Below are 15,906 nucleotides of genomic sequence, written 5' to 3' on the forward strand. Positions count from 1 at the left end.
AAAAAAGAAAAAGAAAAAAAAAAGAGAAAAAAATAAAAGATAATTAAAAAATTAATTTTAAGTCATTTGTTTTTATTTCAGGTACGTGTCTATTTGAAGGTCTCGCAATCCAAGTGAACGTTGCAATTCTCATCAAATAGACCACTTTTTACTACAAAGGTTTCAGTCAAATACTTGGTAAGTTTTCTTGACATGGTAATTTTTTCATTTTTTTCAAGTTGAAAGTAATTATTTCGTAAAAAAGAAAATTGTAATTGTTAGAATTTTATGGTTTTAATTAACAATATTAAACAATAGATATGATATTTTTAATATTGTACGAGAATTTTTTTATTTTTATACAGACACAATGCAAAGAGACAGGGGTTGGATGTATAATAAGAACCTACCTGGACGTCAAGGATTGACCAATGAGTTTCGAATCGGGGTGGAACTATTTTTGGACTTTGCTAGTAATAAATATGAGTTCATGAATGGAAATAAGTTAAGGTGTCCATGTAGAAAGTGCAGTAATGGAAAATTTCAAGACATTGACATAGTTAGAGAACATCTTTGTAGATTTGGGTTTACTCCGAACTATTATAATTGGAGTTACCATGGTGAACCATTTATATCTGATGACGGATATCGAAGAAGCGACCAATTGTTTGTTAGGGAAGAATGTAGCTATTATGACCAATTGAATCCATATCGGGGATGGTGTTTGATGAAGCAGGCCATAATTTTTTTCCAGAATCGAATCATGCAAGTACTAGTTTAACTCCTACACTTGAACAAGTGGGAACTAGTCATGCATCACAATTGGAAGAGGCAGGAGTTACAGGTTTTGATGAGAATGTGTGTGATGGAACTTTTCAATCTAATCGGTTATAGGAAGAGTTGAAAACAGCAGATGAACCTTTATGGGCAGGTTGTGACAACCACACGAAGGTATCAGTGACAGCAAGACTGTTAAATATCAAGGCAGAGCATAATGTGTCTGTGGATTGCTTCAACTCTTTTGTTGAAGTAATGCGGGAAACAATGCCTCGTGATAACATCATGCCAAGTGACTTTTACGATATGAAAAAGCTAGTGGATAATTTAGGTCTTCCAGTTGTAAGGATTGATGTATGTAGTATGGGTTGTATGTTATATTGGAGAGATGATGAAAATGCAGAATCTTGTAAATTCTGCAGCCAACCTAGGTACAAGATTAACAGGCGGCAAGGTCGTAATCAGAAGCGTAGACCATGTAAACAAATGTTCTACTTGCCCTTAATCCCTAGGTTGCAAAGGCTTTATGCGTCTCAAGCCACTGCTGAACACATGACTTGGCATGCAAATCATGAAACAGAAGAGGATCTAATGTGTCATCCTTCAGATGCAGAGGCATGGAAACATTTTGATAGAACATATCCCGAGTTTGCGATAGAGCCTCGAAACATCAGGTTAGGTCTGTGTGCTGATGGTTTTGCCCCATTTGGGAAATCAGGAAAAAGTTATTCATGTTGGCCAGTTATCTTAACTCCGTACAATCTTCCACCCGGTATGTGCATGAAGACACCTTATATGTTTTTGACATTGATCGTGACTGGCCCGCAAAATCCGAAAAAGTTGATGGATGTTTTTATGCAACCATTGATTGAAGAGTTACAACGGCTATGGGATGAAGGTGTCCCTATATATGACGTTTCTACCGATCAAACATTTGTAATGAAGGCTGCTCTTCTTTGGACGATAAATGACTTTCCAGCTTATGGAATGTTATCTGGATGGAGTACAGCTGGGATCTTAGGATGCCCGATATGTATAGAGATATCGAAGTCATTCAGATTAAAGCACAGTAAGAAGGCCAGCTATTTTGACTGTCATAGGCAATTTTTGCCGCTAAAGCATACATTCAGAAGGAATAAAAAAGAGTTTATCAAGAATAGGATCGAAAGAACACATCCACCATTGAGGTTGACCGGTGATCAAATTTGGGAGCGAGTGCAGTAGTTTCCAACGGTTGTTGAAAACCCTCACGGCACAACTATTGGGTACGGAAGTACACATAAATGGACTAAACGCAATATATTTTGGGATCTACCATATTGGAAGGCCCATCTTATTCATCATAATCTTGACGTCATGCACATAGAGAAGAACGTTTTCGATAATGTCATAAATACTGTGATGGATGTCACTGGAAAAACAAAAGACAACTTGAACGCAAGAAAAGATATAAGGGATATTTGCGATCGGCCAACACTAGATGTGGATGCAAGCAGCAGGGGACCAAAACCAAAAGCAGTTTATACATTGGACAAGGAGCAGAGACGAGTCGTTTGTCAATGGTTGAAATCGGTGCGATTTCCTGATGGATATGCTTCGAATCTAGGGAGATGGGTTGATTTGAATGAATGCAAGTTGATAGGTCTGAAGAGTCATGATTATCACGTATTTATGGAAAGACTAATTCCAATAGCCTTCAAGGAACTTTTACCAAACTTTGTTTGGGGCGCCATTACAGAGTTAAGTAATTTCCTGCACGATATTTGCTCAACAGCGTTGAAAGCATCACACATGGAGAAACTAGAGAGAGATATTCCAATTATTCTTTGCAACTTAGAAAGGATATTTCCTCCATCGTTTTTTGATTCAATGGAGCATCTCTTAGTTCACTTGCCTTATGAGGCCAAAGTTGCAGGTCCCGTCCAATTTCGATGGATGTATCCATTTGAGAGGTAAGTTTTTTGTTAAATAAATTTTAAATTACTTCATTATATATTATGTTCCGATAAATTTTTTTGTATTGCAACTAGGTTCTTATATCATTTGAAGAAAAAAGTGAAGAATAAGGCATGTGTCGAAGCTTCAATTTGTAATGCATATATTGTGGAAGAAGTGACAATATTTGCATCATACTATTTTGAACCGCACGTGCAGTGCAAGAGGCGGAGAGCAGGAAGAAATGATGAGGGCCCCATTGATCCCAATTGCAAATCATTCTCTATTTTCAATTATTTGGGTCGACCAAGCGGCGCAAGTAAGTTTCGGCACTTAACAGGTGAAGAAAAGCAGGCAGCCCATGCATATATTTTACTGAACTGTCCAGAAGTTGAGCCATACTTCAAGTAAGTGTACATTTGTAAGTATATGTATTGTGTGTCAAACATTTGCTAATATATAAATGGTATTTGTTAATAGGATTTTCCAAAATTCAATGTTTGGACTACCACCGAATGAGTTTGACCGTTTGTGCCAAGAACAATTTGCAACATGGTTCACAACATATGTAAGTTGTATGTGGACGAAACGCAAGTTATTCGAATTTTTTATACATCATATATTAAAATATATATTATTGACATTACGTATGTGACCTTAGGTTCACAGTAATTATGATCATGCGACAGAGCAAGGATTGCTATATCATCTGGCGTGGGGTCCAAAGTCCAGAGTACGAACTTGGCCAGCATATTTCATAAACGGGTACAATTTTCACACTCGAACATATGGAATGGGAAAAGCCACAATGAATAGTGGTGTGTGTGTTCAGTCATCCAATGGTGGCAGTTCGAAAGATGATTTTTATGGGTTGTTGGATGAAATCGTAGAGATAGAGTACCATGGACCATTAATTTTGCGGGTTGTGTTATTTAAGTGCATAAGGTTCGACCCCGTCAAAGGAATGAATGTGCATACGAAGTTTAATTTGGTTGAAATAAATCACAAGAAAAGATATATGAAATATGAACCATTTGTCTTAGCACAACAAGCAATTCAAGTATATTATGCATCATATCCTAGTTTGAAACGTGACAAAGCCGATTGGTGGGTTGTATGTAAAACCAAAGCACGGAAAAAAATCGAGGAACACTGGAAGGACACAGCATATCAACGAGAGAAAGTTCGTCACACGATTGAAACTGATGAATATACCATTCCAACTTTACGAGATCCATGTAGAGCGATGATCAATGTGGATCCAACTGAAATTCGCGAATCAAATTTTGAAGTTGGTACAGAACTTGATTATGAGACAGATGATGAAGATGATGCGCATGAAGTAGATGAAGATGAAGATGAAGACGAAGACGAAGCTGCAGATGAAAGTGAAGATGAAGATGAAGATGAAGAATATGATTTTTGATACTTTTCACTATTTATGTGCAATTATTATTATTATTGCGACATGTGTTTTTTTTTCTCATAAATTTTTGTTATTGTTGTTGTCGTCGTTGTTGTTATAATTAGAATCATGACTAATTAGCCTTAGATTTCGCCACAGAATAAAAATAGCAGGGAAAAATATTAGAATTTTGCAACGAATTTGCATTTCGTTGGAAAAATTTCCAATGAATTTGCATTTCGTTGGAAACATTTCCAACGGAATGCAATGTCGTTGGAAATGTTTTCCAACGAAATGCAAATTCGTTGGAAATGTTTTCCAACGACATTGCATTTCGTTGGAAACATTTCCAACGACTTTGTATTTCGTTGGAACAATTTCCAACGAATGAAAATTCATTGGAACCGTTTCCAACGAAATCGAAATTCGTTGGAACAATTTCCAACGAATTTTCTTTTCGTTGGAAACATTTCCAACGAATTTGGATTTCGTTGGAAAGATTTCCAACCAATTTCCATTTCGTTGGAAAACTTTCCAACGAATTAGAAATTCGTGGGAAAACTTTCCAACGAATTATAAATTCGTTGGAAAAATTCCCCACGAATTTACAATTCGTTGGAAATCTCAAAATAAATTTCCCACAAAAAAATATATAAGCAAATATTTTGCCACGAATATGAAATTTGTGGGAGAAACCGTAGGAAATTTCCAACAACGTCCAAAGTCGTTGGAAATTTCCCACAAAATTGAAATTCGTGGGAAATTTCCCACGAATTTTCTCACGAATTTCAAATTTTCGGAAATTTCCCACTAACTTCAATTTCGTTGGAAATTTCGTGGGACATTTCCAACGAATTAAAATTCGTTGGAAATTTGCCTCGAATTACATCGAAATAATTTAAAATCGTACGAATTTCCAACGAATTACAAATTCGTTGGAAATTTTCCACCAATTTTCCCGCGAACGGGTACAATTATTGGAAATTTCCCACTAATTTGAATTTCGTGGGAAATTTTGGTGGGAAATTTCCAACGAAATTCAAATTCGTTGGAAATTTCCCACCAAAATTTCCCACGAAATTCAAATTAGTGGGAAATTTCCAATAATTCGTGAAAATTTGCAACGAATTGAAAAAATTCGTGGGAAATTTCCCACGAATTTAAAATTCGTTGGAAATTTTTCACTTAGTCTATTTTCGCCGAGACTCCACTTTTGTTGCAAGAACAATATCGCCACGAATCTCTTCAGAGCCGTCCTCGTCGCCATCCTCCTCGCCGTCGCCGCCTTCATCGTCCACGTCGCCGTCGACTTCGCCCAGCCCGGTAGGTAACTCTAAACTATATATTGTTTGAATAAAATGGTGACGCGGCCGTGAAGGGGTGGCGGGGGTCACGGCGGACTTGGCCGGGGGAGGGGGTCACAGCGGAGTTGGCTGGTGGGGGGGGGTGGCCGCCGAGATGGCCGGAGGCCGTGGGTCGCAGCCGAGGGGGGCCGGAGGGGGTTGTGCGTCGGTGAGTGGCCGTGTGGGGGGTCGCGGGCGACCGGCCGTGGGGGTCGCCGGCCCGGTGGCCGCGGGCCGGGGGTCGCCGGCGAGCCGACCGTGAGGGGGGTTCGCCGCCCACCTGGCCGTGGGGGGTCGCCGGCCGGCCGGCCGTGAGGGGGGTTCGCCGGCCGTGAGGGGGTTCGCCGCCCCGGGCCGTGTGGGGGTTGCTTGCCGCCACGGCGGCCGGGGGTCGCCGACCAGCTCGCCGGAGGAGGGGGTTGCCGGCCGGTGGCCGTGCGGGGCGGTCGCCGGTGAGCTCACCGGAGGGGGGGTCGCCGGCCAGCTCGCCGGAGGGGGGGGGGGGTCGCCGGAGGGGGGTGGTGGGCGACCTCGCCGGAGGGGGGGCTCGCGGCCATGATTTCGACACGGTTGTCGTTTTTTTTAATGATTTTTGTGTTAACATATAAAATTTGGTAAAACGATGCTTATAGAGGGAACAAATTAATGTGTTGCATTTGTGGCAAATTTACTTATTGAACGTAATTTGTGATCTTTTTTTTAGGTCTGTACTAGAACTGTGCGAAATAACATATTTGGGGCATAAATTTGCATAAATGTGGCATCAGAGTTGATACTTGTTGTAATTCGTTCTGCACATTTAATATGCTTCATTTTATTTTTCGTGGAATCTGATGTGGTCCAAATTTTAATAGGTTGTTTCAACGTGGACCAAAGATTGCTATTTATCAGAGGCGATAGTCGGTTTGTTTCATTTTGTCGAGTTTATTTATTGCTCTATTAAACAAAATGGTAAGCAAAATGGCTAATGTCATTTTCAGTCCCTAATATATGTTCATATTTTTAAATATATTTGTCTAACCTTCCTACTTGTCAGTTTAAACGTGGAGGTCTCCTGCGTGGTTCGGGTTCGCAAAGAAGATTAGCCCCTTCCGCTGGCTCGTCCTCGTCCCCGACCCTGTCCTCTTCCCCTGCCCTTTTATGTAACCCTCAACCACAACATGTTCATGGACAACACGAACACATTGGCCCATCCTTCGACCCTCAACAACATATTAGGGTAGAACCTCGGGACATGCGAACTGAATTTACTTCAGTTCCATCTCCGATTCGATCTCCTTCGGTTCCACTTTCTTCTTCAGTGCAATACTCGAATGATGAAGAAGATACCCGATTCATTATATGCCCATGTGGAGATTCGTAAGTACTTCATTTTTTACGTATATATAAATTATCGATGTAAATAAAATTGTTCATGTTGCGAATTATCCATATGCTTCATTGTGTCATTGTCCGTATTGTTATAACATGTTTTCAGATTCACGGATTCTACACATGTTCTGAGGGAACTGAATAAAATAGTCAATAACTGTTGGATGGGCCAGTTTATTACTTTTAGCAGCGCTCCCGCAGAAGTAAAGACTTTGTGGTGGAATGAGTTTAAGGTTAGTGTTGTCTTTCTTCACAAACTAAGTTCGGTGTAGCATACTGATGGTCAATAATGAATTTTGTCACGAATTGTCTGGTACATTGTAATGGATATGTGACATGTGACCCTAGTGGATAATTTTCAGTTGTTTTTCTATTGATTGTAGCGTAAGTTCACGTGGGATGAAATGGAAGAGGATGAGGTTAAAAGAATTTTCAAGAAGAAAATCGGTGATCACATGCGATATGTGATAAATAGAGCGAAGAGAAAAAATGAAAAGCCGACCTTTTTTACAACTGACAATTGGACGGAAATTACAAGAACTTGGGAAACTGAGAAGTATAAGCTAAGGTGTGAATTAACAAGAAGAATCGAGCTTCTAGTTCTAGTGACGGGTCTCAAGGCCTCGCCACATATGCCGGGGCTCTATCAAGATCGGGGAGCATAAAAGAAGAATGGTAAGTCTGTTTATACATGTCAGTGCATTTAATGTAATGATTAGTCATTTATGTTTATATTTTGTAGGCAGATGAATTGGGGACGAAACCCACTTTTACAGCTACATTTGAACGCACATTCCAAAAAAAAAGATAAGACATGGACTGGCGCTCGAGCAAAAGCTATTAAGGTATATAAGGTTATAGTTCGGACTTAAAGGAAACTAGAATGAAAATCATGAATGTTTTTAATATTTATGGTAATATATATGAATTTATTTTATTTCCATCTATAATGTTAATATAGGAAAAATATGATGAACTTTTAATGAGCACTGCTGGTGGTGATGGTGGTGGTGGTGGTGGTGATGGTGGTGATGGTGGTGGTGATGGTGGTGATGGTCGTGCTGTATCTGAGCCATCGGTTGACAATATGGCATTATGGGTGGAGGCAGCGGGTGGGATGAAAGGAGGAAAAATATTTGGGATGGGATCCTTGTCAAGGATGTACAAATCGAAGGTTGGTGCAACTTCATCCTCCAATGCAGCTGTTTCAAGGAGGACACGACATGAGGAGCATATAACCCAAGAATTGAGCCAACTGAAGCAGTTGCTTGTATAGAAGGACGAAGAAATGAAGTATTTACTTGGACAGAAGGACGAACAAATAAGGGTGATGTAACAACAAATGCAAATTGTCATGCGACATCTCGACATCGATCGCAATGAGGTTCCTCCTCTACCTCATATTAATCCAATTGATGATGGGCATAATGCTGAGCCATAAAATGATGCGGCGAATGGTGATGGTGATGATGATGATGCTAATAATTTTATTGTTAGTCCTTTCTAGTTCATTCTTAAGTACCAAAGCTATCAATATTTTATGGTTGTCCCGCGTTCTTTCAATGTTTTGAATGTATTACCTGATGTTCATTAGTGCTTAGCTGCCTCTTCGTATTATGAGATTGAAAATCGAATATCATCATATGAGACTTTGCAACTTATGCATTGTAGAAATTAATATTGCTTTCTTACCAAAAAAAAATTAATATTGATAATAATTAGATTTAAAATCGAAATTGTCGCTAAACAAAATTCGTCGCAAACTTAGCGACGAATTTTGTCACGAATAGCTTTCGTTGCAAATTACCAACGAAAATTGAATTTTTTTGATGGAAAAAAATCGAATTTCCAATGATTTTTGCATCGAATAATTAGCGTCAAATTTTGTAACGTATTTTCCCACAAATGTTGTTTTCGTTGGAAATTACCAACGAAAATTGTAATTTTTTGGATGAAAATTTCGCGGATTTCCCACGATTTTTTGCAACGAATAAGGATGAATTTATATATTATTTTTCCAACGAATTAAATTTTCGTCGGAAATTACCAACGAGACTTGCTATTTTTTGTCGGAAAAAATTGCGATTTCCAACGAATTTTTTTTTCGTTGGAAATTAACAACGAAAAATTTTTGTCGGAGAAATCCGACATTTCCAACGAATTTTTTTTTCGTCGGAAATTAACACGAAAATTGTAATTTATTGTGGGAAATATTCGAGATTTCCAACGAATTTTGTTTTTGTCGGAAATTACCAACGAAAATTGTTTGTAGGAAAAATTCGAGATTTCCAACGAATTTTTTTTTCGTTGGAAATTAACACGAAAATTGTTTGTGAGAAAAATTCCCGATTTCCAACGAATTTTTTTTTCGTCGGAAATTACCAACGAAAATTGTTTGTCGGAAAAGTTCGCGATTTCCAACGAATTTTTTTTTCGTTGGAAATTCAAAACGAAAATTGTAATTTCGTGTGGGAAATATTCGAAATTTCCAACGAATTTTTTTTTCGTCGGAAACTACCAACGAAGATTGTTTGTCGGAAAAATTCGGGATTTCCAACGAATTTGTTTTTCGTTGGAAATTAAAAACGAAAATTGTAATTTCTTATCGGAAATATTCGGGATTTCCAACGAATTGTTTTTTCGTCGGAAATTACCAACGAATGATTTTTTCGTGGGAAATTAACAACAAAAATTGTTTGTCGGAAAAATTCGCGATTTCCAACGAATTATTTTTTCGTTGGAAATTAAAAACGAAAATTGTAATTTCTTATCGGAAATATTCGGGATTTCCAACGAATTTTTTTTTCGTCGGAAATTACCAACGAAAATTGTTTGTCGGAAAAATGTGGGATTTCCAACGAATTTTTTTTTTTCGTTGGAAATTAAAAACGAAAATTGTAATTTCTTGTCGGAAAATTTGCGATTTCCAACGAATTTTTTTTTCATTGGAAATTAAAAACAAAAATTGTAATTTCTTATCGGAAAATTCGTGATTTCCAACGATTTTTTTTTTCATTGGAAAATAAAAACGAAAATTGTAATTTCTTATCGGAAATATTCGGGATTTCCAACGAATTTTCTTTTCGTCGGAAATTACCAACGAAAATTGTTTGTCGGAAAAATTCGGGTTTTCCAACGAATTCTTTTTTTTCGTTGGAAATTAAAAACGAAAATTGTAATTTCTTGTCAGAAATATGAGGGATTTCCAACGAATTTTTTTTTCGTCGGAAATTACCAACGAAATTTTTTTGTCGGAAAAATTGGGGATTTCCAACGAATTTTTTTTTTGGTTGGAAATTAACAACAAAAATTGTTTGTCAGAAATAGGAGGGATTTCCAACGAATTTTTTTGTCGTCGGAAATTACCAACGAAAATTGTTTGTCGGAAAAATGCGGGATTTCCAACGAATTTTTTTTTTCGTTGGAAATTATCACCAAAAATTATTTGTCGCAAAAATTCGCGATTTCCAACGAATTTTTTTTCATTGGAAAAAAAAAATTGTTTGTCGGAAATAGTAGGGATTTCCAACGAATTTTTTTTTCGTCGGAAATTACCAACGAAAATTGTTTGTCGGAAAAATGCGGGATTTCCAACGAATTTTTTTTTCGTTAGAAATTATCACCGAAAATTATTTGTCGCAAAAATTCGCGATTTCCAACGAATTTTTTTTTCGTTGGAAATTAAAAAAAAATTGTTTGTCGGAAAAATTCGGGATTTCCAACGAACTTGTTTTTCGTCGGAAATTACCAACGAGAATTGTATTTTTTTGTCGGAAAATTTCGCGGATTTCCGACGATTTTTTCAACGAATATTTTGCAACGAATTTTTCCAACGATTTTTAGCGACGAATTTTGCCACGAATTAATTTTCGTCGGAAATTATCAACGAAAATTCAAATTTTTTTTCGTCGCTAATTTCGTTGGAAATTACCAACGAATTTTGCCACGTTTTTTCCAATGAATTATTACCAACGAATTTTCCAACGAACTTTCCAACTAATGTTTCCCACGAATTTTTCCAACGAAATTTTTCCAACGAAAATTTAAATTTTTTGTCGGAAAAATTTGCGACGACTAATTACCAACGAATTTTTTTTCGTCGCAAATTTCGTTGGAAATTCGTTTTCCAACGAATTTCGCCGAATTTTTCGTTGGAAATTTCGTTGGAAAACTCTTGTTTTTTGGTAGTGGAAACCGCCATGTTGGGTTGGATCTGTATGGATTGATTCGATATCCCAGGCTTGGAAATGACATCATTAATTGCATTGATGACCATCGGCCTGATCACATCAGAGATGTGTCTCGCTATACACTGTCTGATTCTGCTTTTCCTCGAACAACCTCTTCATGGTAGCCACCAAAGTGGGTTTTAGTGCTAACTTCCTCACCTGCTACTCTATAAAGTGCCACAGTATTTAGACGTTGCCCCCTTGGGTTGGCTCTACTGCTCGAGGGGTTGAGGTCTCGGACTGGTAGCCGTATCACAGGGTTGTTATTGTTGCATGATCAGGCTCTGGATGATTCCTTGTTCTCGACATTGTACTTCCTCAAATCGACCGGTCCCACTAGGAGTGCCAAAAAGATGTTTCATCAAAATTTGCCTTTCACTGAAAGTTGTCTTTCAATTTTTTATGAGATGAGACAGAGTCTGTGGTGATTCCGGACAGGAAATATCACAAGTACACAATGAAACCGATATATATAATTGACAACAAAGCATCTAGAAACTAAAAGATACATGCCGGAATTTAATCGACGACGAAATATTTGGAAACAACAACAACAAAGACACACGCAACAATTTAATTGGCAACAAAATATATGAAAACTATAGCTAAAACTACGATATAGGAATTAAAAGATAACAAGATTTGTTTGTGTGTTGTGCGGGGGTATCCGAAGAATACAATGTGACCATTTAAAGATTGGAATCGACAATTACCAACAAATGTTACAAACAGTTACATCGACAGTTACATCAACTCCATTACCTTGATGGTTTCTTCAACTCCACAATCTTAACGGTTGCTTTCTCCCACTATTTTTTTTAACAAATATTCCACTATGTTTGCAGTTACTTCTTTGATGATTGCATCCGATACTGTCAACTCCACTTTTTTTTTATTCATCAAGCTGTCGATTCTTCAAATTATCGATAATTCTATTAAAAAATGACCAAACTCTACTCTCATCGACTAATTATTCATCCTTCATATATTTTACGTATATTTTAAAATTAAGAAAACTCATGATTTTATTTATGTCATAACCCAATTTTGGTTTAAAAAAAAGTTGTTATCTATAGCATCTTTTTTAAAGGAGGGGGAAAGACTCACTGCCAACATTCAATCAAGCACCAAACCGGGAATCTTTGCCAGAGGCATCTTCGACTATACCTGTGACATTCCGAAATTTCCACCAATTGGAATTTATTGAATAATTGAGTTTTATGAAATGTGCTCGCAGTAAATTCTCGCCCGGAACTGATCATTCCTGGGAATGCTAACCATTAGGGAAAGGCTAATAGGGGAATTAAATTCGCGCGATTAAAGAAAATTCGACTGTGAATGGACTTCGATCATTAAATCGCGTAAGTGATATTTTGAGCCACTGTTGGCCGATCCAAGGATAGTTAGGGGTCAGTTCGCCACTGTCCTAGTAGTGGATCGCGGGTGATTCCGTTGGACCACGAAACGACTTGACGAATGATTCTGAAATTATACCGAACGATCGTACCCCTCGGATCAAGTGATTGATCTTCGCGATTTTTATGACAACCGAGATCGTCACGCATCGAACGGACTTGCACGTGACTCGATTCAGTATCAGTCATGAGTCGATTCTGCGAGTTTCCCCAGCAAGCCGCCCGTTAGCTTGAGAAACGCTCGAGTTGCGTTTAATAGAATTTAATTATGGAATTTTTGTCCAAATTGGACCCTGGAAAATTAGGAAGTCACGCCAGAACGTTAGGACGAAGTTTTTGCACGTGACACGTGTGAAATTTTGGTGTGCTCAAATTCTTCGGAAAAATTCAATTTGGACAAGAAACGAAGAAGTTGACTGTTTTGCCCTTAAGGATTAACAAAGGACATGCTTATAGAAGAAGGGGTATTTTAGTCATTTTTGCTTTAGATATTTTTTTGGGTCAAAGTTTCTAGATAAGACCCTCTCCTCTCTCTCTCCCTCTCCTTCGTGGACTTCCCCCCCCCCCCCCCCCCTTTTCTGTTTTTGGCCGTGAGTTTCCCCTCCTCCACCGTGAGTTCTTCCTTGGCCATTTTCTCCACCGCCGGCGCCGCCGCTCGCCGCCACCACACCGGACCACCCTCAAGCCACCGTCCACGCCGCCGTACACCACCATCACCCCCTCCCGCCGTCCCTCTCTCTCTCTATTTCCCTCCCTCTCTCTCTTGTCCGTGAGGCCCTCGGCCACGCGCAAGCCACGTCATCGCCGTCCAAGCCGATCGCCGCCACCCGGAAGTTGTACGTCGTCGCCGTTGTCCCCGATTAAGGGCCGCCGCTTTCCGTTCTAGCCGAGGAAGTCTAGAACGCGGGTAAGTCGCGCCTAAACCTAATTTAGGACTTCGGGTATCGACGGGTAAATTCGAACAAAATCAGTATGGAATTAGGTGCGGAATCACATGGATAGGGGGTGAAAATTTTATGGCGGGCCTTAGGAATTAATTCGGGTAATATTTATTGGAAATTCAGAAAATTAGGGGCTGCGAATTACTGTTCATATGCCTCGAATCACTGTTCACTGGCTGTGGGTTACTGTTCACCGAGCTGTGATGGTCCGATTGGGACGCAAGTTGAATTTTTGGAACCTAGATATTTTGGCGAGAAAGTCCCGTGAAGGATCGGAATTAATCCGACGCCGTTTGGTTGGAGAAAAATGGGAATTATCGTATTGGATGCATATTTAAATTATTAGTAAATTGTGGTAATTAAGTTGAGTATGCTGTGGCGTGCTGTTGGGTACGAGAATGATACCGTTGAGTCCGGCTCGGAGTTTCATGTAAGTGTCGGGAAGAGTCGGTGGTGTGATTTTGTGGTTTGAGTGCAGAAATTACTGTTCACGAGCTGTGGGAGTACTGTGCACTGTGCTGTGGTGAGTCGTTTGATGCGTGTTCGGTACCGTTAGGTCCGTCTTGGAATTTTATGAAAATCCCGTGAAGGGCTGAAAATGATTTGAAAACATTTGAACAAAGAAAAATGTTGTTTTATGCGAAAATGTGCTTTTGTGTGAAAATGGTGATGTGGTGAAGTGTGGGGTGCAAGTGTGCACGGAATTTGAGGCAATGGCATGAGAAAGTAAATGTGGGATCGGACCGAGGCGTGTGATGCTCGGGGCGCGATCGAGGGGCCTGAGGCGTGAACGAGTACGCGGGCCGGATGTGGTGAGTGGTCGCAGTGTACCTGAGGCGTGTACGTTTACGCGGGTCACTGGCGAAGAATGAGAAAGAGGAAATGAGAATGGACGGAATAACGGGATAAGAGTGGTATATGCACGTGTTTACATCTGACAGGATTGAGTTTGAATGATGTTGTGCGCATGTTTGAGCCTGGCAATATTATTTGTTGTGCCTGCAATGTGATGTTTCAGCGTGTGGTGATATTGAGTGTTTGAATTTAATTGGCGCTCATGGTGCATTGCATTGCATAACATGGACACGCATTGTGTATGCCGAGAGTGAGGTATGTGATGAAATTGTGTGAAAATGCGTGTCTGCCATGAGCATGTGATTACCTAAAATGCCCTGAAGCGTTATACGCTGGGTTCAGATAATAATAAGTTGTGTGATCACCGAAGGACCTTCGGGTCGTGACCTTCGGGTCGATACCGTCCTCATGCACTTTGAAGCAGGATGATGCCCGGTACGTCCGGAAGACGACCATCCTCATGCACTTTGAAGCAGGCTCTGGTTCGTAAGGAGATCAGTGTTGCGCCTCATGCACTTCGAAGCAGGCTAGAGACACTAGGCCAGATCGGTTGCTGCGCCTCATGCACTTTGAAGCAGGCTAGACGCACCGGGCCGTTAATAATGTGGACTCGAGTCGTAATTAATAATAAATTGGGAAATTGCCAGTGTGCCAGTGTGGGCCAGTGGGCCGGAGAATGCGTATGACATGTAGACGACATTTGCATGCATGGAAAATGCATAGACTGGCATGCGAATGTATGAGAATCGGTGCTTGAACGTGTGATTGACATACGTGTGATTATGCGTGCCACGCATGTGCCGTGACTATTGTATGTTGATCTGCCTAACCTGCAGGGTCAGATAATTGTCTGACTATTGTGGTATTGTGATTTGAATAATTGTTTCCAGTCAGGAGATTGCATGCTAGCCTAGCCTAGGTTGGGTTTATGGGTGAACTTACTGAGAAGTGTTCTCACGGTTGTTTTAACCAACAATTTCAGAACCCCGACAGGACCCATGAATCTTCTGCCACCGCCACCAGAACGTTTTGGAGTCCTCAGTGGATGGGACGGTATAAAGGGACTCAGACTCAGAGGACAAGGAATCAGACTCAGAATGGGTTTTTGGCGAGCACCATTTTTGGAGTAGTAGTAAACCCAAGTTTTCATCCTTGGAGTATCGGTTTTTGAGAAAGGCGATATGCATGTACATGTATGGGACAGTTTATAAATGTAAATATTATGGTATAAGAAGGAAATGAAAAAGATATGTATATTCTCCCTGATTTTTCTCCCCAGTTTTAATTGTCCGGATTTAATTGTTGATATCCGCTGTGGTAGTAAATCTCTGATGGTAAATTTGAGGTCAGCGATATTCCTGGGACGTCGATTAAATCGACCATAGGCGGTGTCGCGTGCCGTAGGGGTTCGGGGCGTGACAATACCTGCACCGGCCCTTGTTTGTTTTTCATTGCGCTTTGCTTGTGATTGTTTTTTTCTATTTTTTTATTTTTTTTTGTCTTTTTAAGTACATCTGAAGAAGGAAAAAAGAAAATAAAAATGAATCAGTAAAGATAGCACGCTCCCACTAAATCAGCTTGCAAAAGTAGGCAGAGACCCGTCCATGGAACTTCCCAAACAACAAGGCGATCTCTGAGAGCATGTCCTAGCTTTAG

At 39.7% G+C, this 15,906-nt stretch overlaps 1 long non-coding RNA gene across 1 annotated transcript; it reads left to right on the plus strand.

Annotated features, from left to right (window-relative positions):
- Positions 1-13,072: 13,072 nt before the first annotated feature.
- On the plus strand, positions 13,073-15,508 carry LOC130139662 (uncharacterized). Its single transcript, XR_008817776.1, has 2 exons — positions 13,073-13,361; positions 15,233-15,508. It is a non-coding gene; the product is annotated as an uncharacterized LOC130139662 (long non-coding RNA).
- Positions 15,509-15,906: the final 398 nt, after the last annotated feature.

The sequence above is a fragment of the Syzygium oleosum genome, unplaced genomic scaffold, assembly GCF_021117445.2.
Source record: "Syzygium oleosum isolate NSW1041296 unplaced genomic scaffold, Sole_v2.1 Sole_v2.13, whole genome shotgun sequence".
NCBI classification, from domain to species: Eukaryota; Viridiplantae; Streptophyta; class Magnoliopsida; order Myrtales; family Myrtaceae; genus Syzygium; species Syzygium oleosum.